Source organism: Cupressus sempervirens, chromosome 9 (assembly GCF_028749045.1).
Source record: "Cupressus sempervirens isolate cs-2001-9-10 chromosome 9, ASM2874904v1, whole genome shotgun sequence".
In the NCBI taxonomy this organism is placed as follows: Eukaryota; Viridiplantae; Streptophyta; class Pinopsida; order Cupressales; family Cupressaceae; genus Cupressus; species Cupressus sempervirens.
In genome coordinates this window covers 31,789,873-31,804,926 of record NC_143126.1, presented here as the reverse complement: position 1 = coordinate 31,804,926, position 15,054 = coordinate 31,789,873, and the positions used below count along the sequence as shown (strand labels likewise).

Sequence of the window (15,054 nt, the reverse complement as noted above, 5' to 3'; positions counted from 1 at the left end):
CATTCTATACACTTTGAAAAATAGAAGTTTTGATTTTAGATTAGTTTTCAATCATTTCTAGGGGGAGCACATAGATATTTCATGTTTTTGGGATGTGTCTAATTAAAAAATTCATTAAAAAAAAATACACATTATAAAATTACCCAAAAAGTTTAGGATAAACTACATAGTGTTAGGTAACTTTTGACCAGAGCGATTAAAGAATTTCAAAAAAAAAGTTAAAATTTTAGTGGGGCCACACTTTGTACTATGTTATGTTTTTTTGGAATAAACAATACCACTTTTTGTGGCCCCCTTTTTTGAGGACCTAAAACTAAACCATTTTGAAAAAAAAATTAAGTAGTTTAGAAACTAGATTCAAAGGACTACAAATTTTGTTTTTGTCATATCTTAAAATTTTGAGCATAACTATCTTCAAATTCTTGTTGAAGTCTAGAAATTTTTAATTTCAGGAAAAAGGTGTCGACTTATACCCCCCTTTTGGCACCACAACTTGGTGTACTTACCCTAATATCAATGTTTCTGTATATAATGTGGCATATGCCATCTCAAAATGTCTCATGACTCATCCTATTATAACTATACTATCCTATGCTACTAGTGGATGATCAAAATGCAACTTCTTCTCTGCACGAGGTGGATTGGATGCCTCCTACATAAACCAAAAAGGAAAAGACAAAGTTAGACTACTAAATTTATATGATTCTATGTATCTAACATTGAATTACTCAAATGCATAATGATCCTTTTTTTAATGAAGATTTATAACTATATTAAACTTTAATCATAAACACCTCTCTTGTTGACCTCTTGCGTCAGTTAGGAGTCCTCGTATGTCCTCGACAATGCTTGAACCTCGTTGACTGTGTCTTGTGTATGTTCAAGTATGTTTGTCAGATGAATCTACAACTCAAACTATAATATTATAATTCATAGCATACTATATTTATAACATATGATCAAGAATTTGAACTACAACATACCTCTGTTGACTCCTCTGGATATAATGGTTGCATCATCAAAGATAAAAAAAAAATCTGGTGTCCAACTGCCTGTGCACTAGGTGTTTCCTATGAGTTAAAAAATACTAGTTGTTAATATCACAGAAATTAGATATGAAATTATTTATGAAAATAAGAAAAATAAAAAATAAATGATACTTATACATACGATGGGGCTCTCACTGCGAATGGAAACGCCAGAGGGTCTACAATGTTGAATCTGCCTAGACACATCACCAATAGCCATGCACTGTACAATAAAGAATGTAATTAAATTTTATTACCAAAAACATTTTACAAGAATTCATAGATATTTAATCACTTTAAAAGAACCTAATTAACTTTTCCTTGTCAATGGATTATGCCTCACCCCCGCACTCTGCCCCCTATTGAGAGGTGATACCTACAATAGAAAAGAAAGATTAGAAACCATATTTGCTCCAATATAAAATAGAAAAATAATGAGGACACAACATAATGTACCATAGATGTCTCAAGGAAAAATGAAATAGCTAAGAGTGTGACATTATCAACCTGTTTGAGCTTCTCCTCAATCATCAACTAAACATGAATGAAGATCACAAACATGTATAAGTCAGTATGGGTGAAAATTACTCTATTATAAAGATTAACTTTAAATCACATATGTCATAACAAAAAAATGTATACACATACTGACATAGAAGGATTCCATGCCTCTGCATGCCCCTCCTCTCTCATGTCAGGGTGTGTAGCCTCTATATGCTCATTTGGTGTATCCTCCTCAAATACAAATTGATACTCAGAAAGATCACCTATGGGACCCAGAAAAATATTCTTGCATGTTATGTAAGTATGGGGCACACAAACATGTGATGAGCTCATCGATGATGAATTTGTGCTAGCATCATCAACACAAGGAGGCAACACTGACCTAGCATGGGATATCAATAGGCTACTCAATCTACGGATGGCTCTAATAGACTGAGAGCTAGCCTTTGCAATGATATTAGGATGCTGCATTGGAGGAGGGAGGGAGACATCAATAGGGGTACAAAAGTGCCAACTTTCTTCTACTGGACAAAGGGTCTATTCTGAGGAGCTCCTCCTCCTACACCCATGTTGGGCCTCATGCTCCAATAGTTCACCTTGAGGTGCAACACAAATCCGGCATACAATATTTTAATGAAATAGAATGACACCTCTAAATTGCTATGTGGAGGGATGTCAAAAACCATCCACCAATGATCCCAAAAGTTCGCATGCATAGCCTCATTTGTGCACCATTTATTTGATAAATTGGGCTTTATGTGTTCTACTTTTTAACCAGTTTTTGGGTCCACAAAAAGGTTAACTATGTCATCTTTAGTTATATTTAGGGCCACAACCTCATCATAGTCCAACCCACCATCAAAAATCCTATGCATTTCCTCATGCTAGTGAAGAGTACTATTGTGTTCATTGGTAAGTGTTTCAATATTATCCACTATGGTGTTTAACATGGATAACATAGGAGCCAATGCGGGTATATTGTTATATGTGGTTCGCAAAACCCTCTATTCAGTGAGATTTTCAATTATCAAATCTTCAATTTGAGAGGGTTTTAAGGGGGTAGGGGATTTTTTGGTGGATAGTTTTGAGGAGGTACTGGATCATTTGGTGGAGGGTCATGAGAAACATTGTTTCTTGACTTGATATCATCATTTGGGTCAGCCATACCTATTAATTTGCAAAACATATTTTAAATTAAAAACAACCTAAATTTCAACAATTTCTATTAAAAAAACCTATTTTTTAACAAACTATATTTAAAATAACTAATTTATAATAATATTCACTCAAATCATAAAAAATACAAAAAAAAAATTACCTTTATCTGATATTCATTCGAAAATCTAATACTCAAATGGAGCACAATAGTAAAACTCAAAAAATGCAATGCAAAATAGCTCTCAGTTTTTTTTTAACATCTATGTTATAGGTTTCAGGTATCCGATTTCATACCGAATACCCGATTATAGATGGGATGCCTGAAAAGGCTTGGCCCAAACTTTTTAACCTTGGTATCAGGATGGGTGAAAAAAAGTTAGAGCGAATTTTGAAATGCTTTTAGACGTTTTCAAACTCCACTTTTTTCACATCTCCACTTTTTGGCACACCATTATCCTACACATACCCTACTAACACCTTAACTATTTTCCCTATGCATACATGATTAGGCTCCCAAGCCTCACTACAAGAAATTAAAATATTTTGTCTCTATAGTTCATTCTTGCTAAAGTCACAAATTTTTCTATGAGAAGAGTCATTCTCATTTACATTTGATTTCTTTTTACAGATGGATCTAAACCTACTAGGATGCTCATGAAACAACTATATATATTCATAATTCTTCATCTTTCTAATTAACCCTTTAGCATCTCATAGGATAAACCTACTCTAATATCATTATAATGGGCTACTTGGTTATTTTTTTTTGTGTTGAATAATATAAGTTCAGTAAAAAATAATTGTCTAAATTGTAATTAAGAAACATCATACTCAGATGAAAGTGCAATGACTTTTGATAACAATGTGTTATTGAACCATGTGAATTCACTAAATCATAATAACTTTATCACTACTAATATAGAGGTTATAAAGACACTCTTAAGGGGTCAATTTAATCAGTATGCTAACGCAAAAACACTTAGATATAACAATCAAATATTATTTGGACTCCTCAATGAATATTAAAATGGAAAAGTTCGAATAAAAAATATTGTTGAAGCTTAACATAGCTCTTTGTATACAATAGAAACATTATGATTCCTCCAAAATCCTTCCTAAATCTCGTATGCCAATCCTCTAAATTGTAATGGGCCTATATTCATTGGTATAACATATTTACTATTGGTCAAGTAGGCTTATAACTTCTAAAAGTTTGTACAGTGTGGTCAGTGTGTTCCATAAGCTAACAACACACTTAATAGGAATACAAACTTGTAAGATAGTAATCAAATAAGCACAACACCCAAGATATGTTTTCCAAATAGTCCTAACTATTGTGTACTCATGTAGTAAGTCGTGGGTATGTAGAACACCCTTGGGATCCACTATCATAGATGGAAAACCTTAACTTTCAACAACATATTAGAGTCAATACTTTATCCTTCAATTTATAGACTTTAAACACTAGACCAAAGCCTTCCTCACAATTGTAATACTGGAAAATGGATGAATAAATATAACACAAACAATATGGCTTTTCTTTTTAGTTTTATTAAATCCATAGACTATGTCTTGCAATAAAATCAACATTTTCAGCTCAAAGAGGGATTTCATCCTACCGGCCCTTGAGAAAAAATCTCTATATAATTTTATCAAATTCTTGTATTTTCTCACTTTCCAAAAAGAGAGATCTTCAATCTCTTTTGTACTGCTCTCATAAGATAATTTATTCACCTTAGGTCGTTGTGGACATAAATAAAAACACTTTTTGTCTTTAATTTTTTGGCAATTCTATTTTTTCCTTATTTGAGAGAGAGAGAGAGATGTTAGGATTAGAGAGACCAAAATAACAATAACAATTACATGCAAATATAACCAATATTACAAAGGAATAAAGAACATAAAAGAGAACATGAGACACAAAGATTTAACACTATTCACCCAATCCATAAGCTACATCTACCAAATAGAGAATCCAATATTCTTATTATCTAGTGATTTCAACCTAATTACAATCTACAATCACTTGCAACTCAATACCATCACAAGAAGCAACATATCATCATGCACCATAAAATCTCCAACATTGAGCGATTTTATACATGAATATTCTTTTTTCTTACAAATTTAGGGATAGAATATGTCATCCAATAGAAAAAATTAACTCGCAATGCCTTTTACAATAGTAAATTCATTTTTGGCTTCAAGGGCACTGCCCATCGACCCCACACCTAGGGCTGCAAACCCTAGGAGCTTGGAAGGGTCATTTCCCCTTGACCTCACCTAGGTTTCTACCCCAAGACCACACAAGGGGCCTTGCCCCTTACCCCTAGCATGGGGGCCTTTATAGAAAAATTGGTGGGGGAGGGGGGGGGAGGGGACCATACAGAATGAAGTGGGGAGAAATCAACCTTTCAGTCTAATTAGGCTCCACATGAGAGCATGAGAGAGAGAGAGAGAGAGAGAGAGAGAGAGAGAGAGAGAGAGAGAGAGAGAGAGAGAGGAGTAGAGGATGGGGGATCAAAGGGTACATGGGATACAATGCATAGATAGAGAGGGAGGAACACATAGTAGGGGATGTGAGAGGGTGGGATTGGGATAGAGAGAGAGAGAGAGGAATGGCGGTTCAAAGGATACATGGAATAGGATGCATATATATATATATATATATATAGAGAGAGAGAGAGAGAGAGAGAGAGAGAGAGAGAGAGAGAGAGAGAGGGACATAAAGTATTGGATGATAGAGAGAGAGGGAGGGAGAGAGAGGGAGAGAGAAGGAGAGAGGAGGGAGAGGGATAGAGAGAGATTGATGGGGAATAGAGGATGGGGGTTCAAAGAGTACACGAGATATGATTCATAGAAAGAGATAGATTAAGGGTTGGGTGGGGAGGGGGAGAGAGAGAGAGACGATGAAGTAGGGAGAGAGGGAGGGAGAAATTGAGAGGAAAGAAGGGAGGGAGAAATGGAGAGGAAAGAAGGGAGGGAGCAAGGGAGAGGGAGAAAGAGAGAGAGAGGAGAGTGAGGGAGGGAGAGAGAGAGAGGGGGACATGGAGTAGTGGATGATAGAGGGAGGGAGGGGGAGAGAGAGAGAGAGAGAGAGAGAGAGAGAGAGAGAGGAATGGGGGTTCAAAGAGTATGTCAGATAGGATGTATATATACATAGAGAGAGAGAGAGGAGGGGAACATAGAGTAGTGGATAATAGAGGGAGGGAGGGAGGGAGGGAGAGAGAGAGAGAGAGAGAGAGAGAGAGAGAGAAGGGGGGAGAGAGGAGGGAAAGGGATAAGATGCAGAGAGAGGATGGGGTAGGGAGAGAGGGAGGGAGAAATTTAGAGAGAGGGTGGAGGGAGAGACGAGGGAGAGAGAGTAGGGGTTTCTATTGTTGTATGTGATTTTCAATAGTGCATATGTGCACACGCTATTGAGAATTACATTTTTCCATAGTGCATACGTGCTTTAGCATGCACACAGTATTGACAAATCCATTTTTTCATAGTGCGTACATGCGATGCATGCACACGCTATGGCCTAGGCTCAACAAGCCTATGCCCAGGCCATAGCCTGTGCGCACTATTGGAAAATTGGACGAAAAAAGAAGTGTCATCTTTTTGGCACCACAACTTCGTGCATTCACCCATGTGTTTGGATGATATGTAAATTGAAAACCTTGCTAATAGATTAACATCGATATTTGGTTTTATTCATTGCTAGCATTTTGGAACTAGTAGTTTGAGAGTTTATCTTCTTTCCCTAAACTTGCTATTAGAAAAAAGAAAATATTTTGTTACCAAACACAACGTAATGAGATAGATTGGGGCTGGCAAATGTTCCCAAACCTCCAATAAGCTTGTGCCACTGAGTATTAACAATCACATAACCTAATTGGGGTGGGGGGGGTGGTATTAGATTTTTGAATCACCATTATAGCGTGATCAATTGTGTTGGCTAGGAAAAATAGTATCGTTCTAGGCTCTTTAAAGTAATTAATTGCTCAATGTGCATTTCTTGTAGGTGGAGACATTGCCATGTTTTCCTTCTAGTTAACCGTTTGGTTGTTATTGAATAATGTATGTAGGGAATCTAATGCATTGGACTAGTTAGAATAACGAGTGGCAATTGCTACTTGTTGTTATTGAAAATGTCTTATATTAGACTTCCATTTGAAATCACTAAGGACAATCATTATTGAATACAAGTAAAGATACGTATGGACCTTTGGAATTAATTCTTTTTACTAACTTACCAAGTTGTTAAAGAGAATAGTTAGCAAAATGATAACTGATGTAAATTAAAATGATGTTGTGATTCTATGTTTGTTACTAAAATAACACCTTGATTGTGATAACTCAAAACTCTGAGGAACACAACACAAATGACACCTAACATATATACTAGGGTGACTATATGGTTCTAATTTCATTATATTGTGTAGTAGAACAGTAGGTTACCTTTACTAAAAACCATTATGTAAAAAGTTTTAAATTCTGAGAAAATAATGCACCAATGTGTTGTAATACAAGTATGGTAAACATCACCTCTTTTCATTGTGTAATTCCAAAGACATTAATTTATTTATAAGTGCATTTGTGATAATCAGCATCTAGATTATACAATGTTTGACTTTAACTTTTTAATAGTGAACAAACTAGTCTTAGTGTTTTTGGGAACCATGGTATAAAAATGGAGAGTACATTAAATTGATGCTTCCATTTGTGGCTCTTTTGGGTCTTAGCAAAATATGTGCAAGGTACTGGTTTTTAAGATATGGACTATTTTATGAATGCTATAACAATTACCTTAACTAAGGAATAGATGAGTAGAAGATTGATCCTAATAGATAGGAACCAAACTTCTTTGTATTGTATATAATCTGTGAGTAAGTATGTATGCTATAGATTTGGGAACTATTCTGAAACACTTAGATTCTAGGACCTGTTAAATGTCAGTTGATATCCTCAGTACAATCAAATTTATGTAATACTATAAAGAAGCTTAAGGATGCAAGAGCAAGATGTATTATTCTGAAGAATGAAACCAAGCATCTTCTTAGTAAAAACTAAAGATTCTCATTACTTAAATTTATACCTTGTGTATCTATGTTTTATGAGAGGAATTCAAGGTATGATAACATACTTGGAATATTAATTGATTGGGAAAGAATTTTATTGTTACGTATGTGATTATCTTAGTATATGTATTTATAACATGTGTCAATAGAGATTTGATGGTAGTACTTGTATGCTCTTTTGAAATTGGACTAATTTTCTTGCTAGAGATGAGCTAAGATGATGTGATTGATTGATGCATGTTAATGGACTTTATGGTTTTATCCTTGTATGTTGATGGGTATATGCAACTCAATGTTGGATAAACCATGTTACGCTTTTTCATAAATGATGGAGATGAGACTATGATACTAAAGTGATAACTAAGAAAATGTTTTTTTGTTTTTTTTTTTTACCGATTAATGTTTTTGACATTATTTGTGTAGCATGATTCCATTACTCCTCTAGGTTATACTTGTTTAGACTATCTCTTTGTTGGGTTGGGTATCTTTCATGTCAAGAAAGATTCTAGGGAGGCTTAATAGCTTCGCATTAGGGTGACACTCCTACATATTCTTACCCTTATGTTCTTAGACATGTTATGGAGCTTCTGTCAAAATCGACGACATAATCAGTACATCTTGGTATTCTGGTAACTAAATTATGGTTTCTTTTTTTTATTTGAGCATATATGTATCATTTTTGTTAAATTTAATGATAGTTAATCTACTAATGTTGACTAGTCAATTTTCAAATGACTTTGACTCTCATTGAATCTTTTGCATTTTATGGAGATTGTTGATGTGACGTTGGTTTTGCAGGGACAGTCTTTACAACTCAAAAATATTGTGAAAAGAATAGGAACTTAAATAGATAAAAATATTCCCATATTTTGGGCTAATCAGAGAAATCACAGATGGATGGTAATCAGATGGAACCATGTTAATATTTTTATGTTCGTTTATCTAAGATTTATTATTTTGTTTAGTTTGAATATTTCAATTTATGTATTATTTTGTTAGTTTAAAATTATCTAAGAAATAGTTAAATCTATTTTATTTGAAAAAAATATATTTCAATGTTTTAAATTCTTCACTTTTTAAAACTCTTCGATTAATAATATTCTACATCTTTAAAGATAATATTTTGTTGGTTTAAAATTATTTAAGCATTGGCTATATCTATTTTATGTCAAGGTGATATATTTTTATTTTCAAAATTTCTTGTTATTTACTATATTATAATTATAATTACATATAACTTAATGATTAAACCAAATTATCTTAAAATTAGAGGAATAAGAATTTAGATGGATTGAAATGGATGTAAGTTTTGATTGTTGTCAAATTATGACAAAATTTTGTGAGATTAAATTTGAAATTAAATTTATTCTTAGATGTTGGTGAAAAATATATTTTAAGTTTTTAAGATCTATAGTATTTCGTTGTATTGATTTTTGTTAGAAATGGAAAAAGAAATCTGTAAATAAGCAATACCAGGAAAGAATCTAAGTGAGTAAATGCATGAAAAGATATTACCATAAAATCGGAGAGAGAAAGCTTCAAGCTCCAACACCATGAGACAAGATATTTGAAAAGGGAAAAGCAAAGAAAACCCCTTGTGACATTATGAATGAGGCATGAAAAGCCTAAGAAGGAAGAGAGAGAGAGCAAGAGAGCAATGGCTCATACAATATTTGAGAAGAGGAAGAAACCTCATTGTTAAATGAGAGAAGAGGGTCATCTCTTAAATAGAGATGAGAGAGAGGAGTTAGAATGTAACTCCCATGTCTATGAATGCCACCATTCATAAGTGTGCGAGGCCAAGTGTGAGATTCCTCTTAAGGAGGAATAATCTAAAATTAGAAATTACAATATATATTTGTCCTCACATATTCCACTAGATGACAAAATAAGATGTAGTGGAAAAAGGACAAAAAAGAAATATATTAGGATACCTTGGCTTATATCCTAATATATTACAACAATAAAGAAAGAAGGTCTAACCTTGGTTTATAAATATACCAAGGAAAGATTACAACTTCTAACAATTTTGATTATTATAAATTTAGTCTAGAGATGTAAGCTAAACGATGACATAAATTTCTCTTTGATTTTGGTACAAATTATTCACTTGCATTATACATGTGTTAAGGAATACATAATGATATTGTAGATAGTAAAGTCATCTCACACAATTGTGCACTCATCCATATGCATTCTCAATTTCACATATAGATATTAGAGTAGCTACTTATCTATTCTAGTTGCTAATTATTATGATTCTCTGATATACATCTTAAGTTTTGTTTTATACAAAAATATTCTTGGTACCTTTAGAACTGTACATGATCTCTCTTTGCATTTGGAGCATGATTGGACACTTGCATTAACTTACAATTAACACTTCAATTGCAAAATATCTTTTCAAAAAAGATAACATTTGCTCATTCTAAGCTGAAAGACAAGGACTCCAGCTCACTAAGAGTACTTCTTAAGATTGTATAAATTTAAACATAAATCAAAATCAATTTGATAGTGATAATTTTTTTTTAATCAATAAGAAGCTGAAGCTGATAAATAAGAAGCCGAAGCTGATAATTAGCCAGAGTTGTAATTTAACATCCATAAACCTTTTCTTTTGTAGCTAACGTTCTTAGTTTGACTCATTAAATGTGAGCTTACAAATCTTTGTTCAACAAATACTTTCGTGGTCCACCCATACTGAAGTAGCTATGCGGTTCTTTCGAGGGCACGATGCTTCTCACATGATTCTTCGCATCTTTTTCTTCATGATCTATACAAAACATCGAAAATAAATTTGTCAATTTTACATGGAGAATCGAGTTCGAATTTGAATTATAAATAGAGAGAATAAGGGTGGGGGCGCCGGGCTTTGGACGTAGTACGGCTGCTTTGTTGGTGTTATGTGCTGATCATAATGTATTTGGAGACGTGTAACCAAATCCCTAACAGCGTTGTAATGGTATAAACATCCTCTGAATTTAGCCGTTTAACATATTCTCCTTCAAATCGGCCCTTCAAGTTTTCTGCGCAACTCTATTGAAAAATCTATTACAGCGACATTCAAAAACAGTTTATCCTTCCATTAAAATCCATGATAACGACATCACAAAGCGTTTAATTCTCTATTGAAAATCCATTTCAACGGCATCAAGACAATTTATTCCTCTATTGAAAATCCATTACAACGGCATCAAACCAATTTATTCTTCATAAAAAATCCATTACAATGGAATTCAATTACAGTTTGTTCCTCTGTTAAAAATCCATTGCATCTGCCTTTTTTTTAATAGAGCTTGGAGAAGAGAATGTAATTACACGGAAAACACAATTCTACTGAGGAGAGCGGTAGGAGAAATTACAATTTCAAACATTTTAGCGGTCAGCGGAAAAAATCCCCGGTTCGGGATCTGGATCCGCTTTATTGTGCTCTCCCGCCAATTACAAAGCAAAAAGAAGATTCCGAAGAAACTGCAATTACAGAGAAAATGCAATTCTACTGAGAAAAGCAGTGGGAGAAATTACAATCTCAAACATTGTAGCCCTCAGCAAATAAAATCTCCGGTTCGGGACCTGGATCCGCTTTATTGTGCTCTCCCGCCAGATTACAAAGAGAAGCGAACAAATTAGGGCAAAAAATAGAATGATGTATGCAAAATAGAACTGGAGTTTGAGAGCATGATACTGCATAAGCCTCCTGTGTGCAGTTGCAGAGGGAGATTTCTTTGGCCATATGTAAGCTTTGGATAAGAATTCTTCAGGGGAGATTATAATGCTAGTTTCCTCGGCACGCATGTCCACAACAACCTGTTCGCTCCCACAGCTGAAAACAATTTTACATTTCTTCTCCTTCAGCGAGGGCAGACCAATCTCTGTAACCATCTTTTCAAGATTCTCATGGCCGAATCCATCTTGCAAACCATCCAACACCAGCAGCAGCTCAAAATTCGATTTCTCGTAATAAGCGGACAAATCTTGCTTTGACAAACGAACGCGGCAGCCGATCGCTTTCCCTATTTTCGCTCGAGCAGCTTTGATATCATTTGCTGAAAGAAAGGAGGCTTTGCTATTTAAAAAACATTCATCGAAATTATATCTCACCTCATCACTGTTATACAGCATTTTCAGTAGCGAAGTTGCAGAGTCACTGTCTGTGCTCCGTACTCCTATCACTTGAACATCTTCCTCCATCAGCCATTCCTGGATCTGTGAAATTTCTTTTTGAAACGAATCCTTCCTCTTGAAATGGAGAAGTAAGGGTTTAGGAAACGGCCGTCCCTCATATTTGCCGCCAAACCCCTCCAATGTCTTCCTCAGTTCTCCAATTCTGGAATTCCAATCATTCTGCCGGCGGCTCTTCTTGTAGCGACGCCAAACATATGGAATAAGACCAGAGCATTCATTTTTCTTTTCCATTTCAGGCTTCTCGCTATCTTTTCTCGCTTTTTTTAAACTTTTCATCCATAATTTCACTTGATCTGAGGGTTTCATCCCTTTTCTCACCAGATCTTTCGCAATCTCTACCATCTGCCTCTCAAAGTTTTGCAAAGCTTCCTCCGTATCTTCAATTTCCCCATTTGCACAAACACAAACACAACTTTTAGTTGCACGAACTGCAGAGCGGAGTAATTCACCGACGGCCATGGAGATTAAGCGTACCACAGACACAAATATTTATATGATGCTGCTTCCTAAGAAAGCACACACCTGTTATTTACAAATTAATTACTTCCTCCTGAGACTACAAATAGAACTTCCAAAAAAGCTTCAAAAACTTTGTCCGCTCATTTTTAAACAACATATATTAACTCTTCCTGTTTTCTTACATCCTAATCTGTCGATGAAAATAGTTTGTCATTTAACACAAATGAGAAAAAACTAACGTAAAGCAGCTCCTTTCACTTACCGTTATTTTGGAAGCTTCTGCATAGATATATACTTTAATTATAAATTATATTCAAATCTATCTTTAACCATTAAATTGAACATTGAACAGTAGTTAAAAATAGTTATATATTATAAGCTATTTTATGATAAACAGGCATGACAGAGTTCCATATGAAGAGACTTAATCTGTCGTTGAAAATAATTTGTCATTTAACAGAAATAAGAAAAAACGTACAAAGAAACTCCTATCACTTACCATTAATTTGGAGGCTACTACATTGATATATACTTCAATAATAAATTATATTCAAAATCTACCTTTAACCATTAAATTGAACAGTAGTTAAATATAATTACAAATTATAAACTAATTTATGATACAAATGTATGACAAAGCTCTATACGAAGAGACAGATTTATTTACAAAAGTATTCAAGCAGATTAAACAAAAAGACCCAAGACTCCAAATTAAGAGGTTTATTTACAAGAAATTCATAAGTTAAATTTACAAATTAATAAATATTTATAGACATAGCTATTACACTTCCTTTTTTAATTATAATATTATGAATCTTGAATCTTGGGGTATTAGGATCCAGAATGCAGGGCATCTATCATGAGTGATGCCCTTAGCAATAGGGCATTCTGCTAGAGGGCATTGTTCACTATTGCCCCACCATGAGAGGCTTTTATTCTCAAGGCCTAGTGAAAAGTACAACAATACCACCATGAATGCCAACCCTGCATAGAGGGCTGCTAAAAGTACATAGTTATAACACTACCACCAGGCCTTTCTATAGCAAAACATGAAGAAATTGAAGATGGTTCCCATGATGTGAAGTTCAAACTAGTCACTAGAGGCATTACAATTGTTGCTCCCAACAACACTGGCATATTGATGAGAGGAATCCATGTCACACTTAGAAAGGCCTTATGTAATGGCCAAACCATTATAGGAGCAATTGCGCCTCTTAAGAAGAACTAGTTCATCTGGCCATAAACTCCCAATGGGCCAAATATTCTTTTGGGGCCAACTAAGCCCCATATGACTGATGCATAAAAAATACCATGTTCCCAAAGCATGTCCAGGGGCTGTCCGAAGGAAGAAGAGATTCATGACATATATTTTGTATGGAATCTAGCAACCACTATGCAACTCCTAGATTCACCATCTCGACCACTATTGTACCTATAAACTGCTTTTTTAACATACAAGCATGGGACTTTGTTTATAACAAATGTTTTGAGATCATAATTGTTTAGCTATAACGACATGAGATGATTTACTTGTCTTCCATGATAAATGATGGGCCAGTCAAAAGAATTTACTATATAAAAAATGTGTTCTTGAGTAGTGGCTCAGATAATAATTGATTTTGGGAAGAAGTTTTTCAATTATATGAGGAAAATTTTGGTTTGAGCTTTTTTTTTGTATCTCATACTTGTACAAGAAACATGGAGCATGGTGGGATTTTCATGTAATGCCCCAACTTGAAGTCTAATAAGAATGAAACTGCCTGGCTCATGTTTATGTATCCATATGTCTTGAAATAGACATTGGTTATGGCCTTTCTAGGAAGAATATACCCCATAAAGTACTCTGTAATGATGTTCAGCCCTGGTGTTTGCATAAGGATATACAACAAATCAAAAACTATAAATAACCACTTTCTCTAGACATTTTTAAGTTAATAATAGGCATTAAATCTGTACAATTCATGCATTCATAGAATTTTCTTCTGGATTTGATTGTGTTGGAAATTTTTTACATCAATGTTTCAGATCACCATCATCATTCTATTTGTTTTTTTTCCTATTCTGATGATGGATCGCAAAGTGTGATCCAAGATATTGATGAAAAAAATTCTAACATAATCGAATCTAGAAGCAAATTCTATGAATATTTTAGTTACTTTACTTGGTTGGTGGTGGCAGTTATAGCACTGATTGCTAAGGTGAACAAGAATGATAAAGTGCAAGCCATGATCAAATCCCACCAAGGAAGTTGTATTGGTTCCTTGTAAACCTCTCAAAGTGCAATTTGGAACAACCAAAGTAGCAATTAGAAGCATATAGAACCACCATAATGAGATGTGTGTGAAAGGTTAATCAAATAGTGCAAATGAAAAATACATAACAACAAGACACATGCACACATATTTTTATCATGGTCCACCATAAATCATGGCTACATCCACATTGAGAGCAGAGGAATTATATTGATTGAAAAGAATGAGTTTACAAAGAGATGCCATCAATATTTATAGATCATAAATGATCAGCTAAAGAGACACAAACAATTGGAGGGAAAACACCCATGACTGTTGGGCTTCAATGCTTAACAATCTCCCACATGAAGTCAACGGGTACATCAACTGATCACCAATTCCCCTGGTCTACATGTTGGATTA

The 15,054-nt window shown here is 34.4% G+C and overlaps 1 pseudogene; it reads right to left on the bottom strand.

Moving 5' to 3' along the window:
- Positions 1–13,199: 13,199 nt before the first annotated feature.
- Positions 13,200–14,721, bottom strand: LOC149537473 (oligopeptide transporter 4 pseudogene; annotated as a pseudogene).
- Positions 14,722–15,054: the final 333 nt, after the last annotated feature.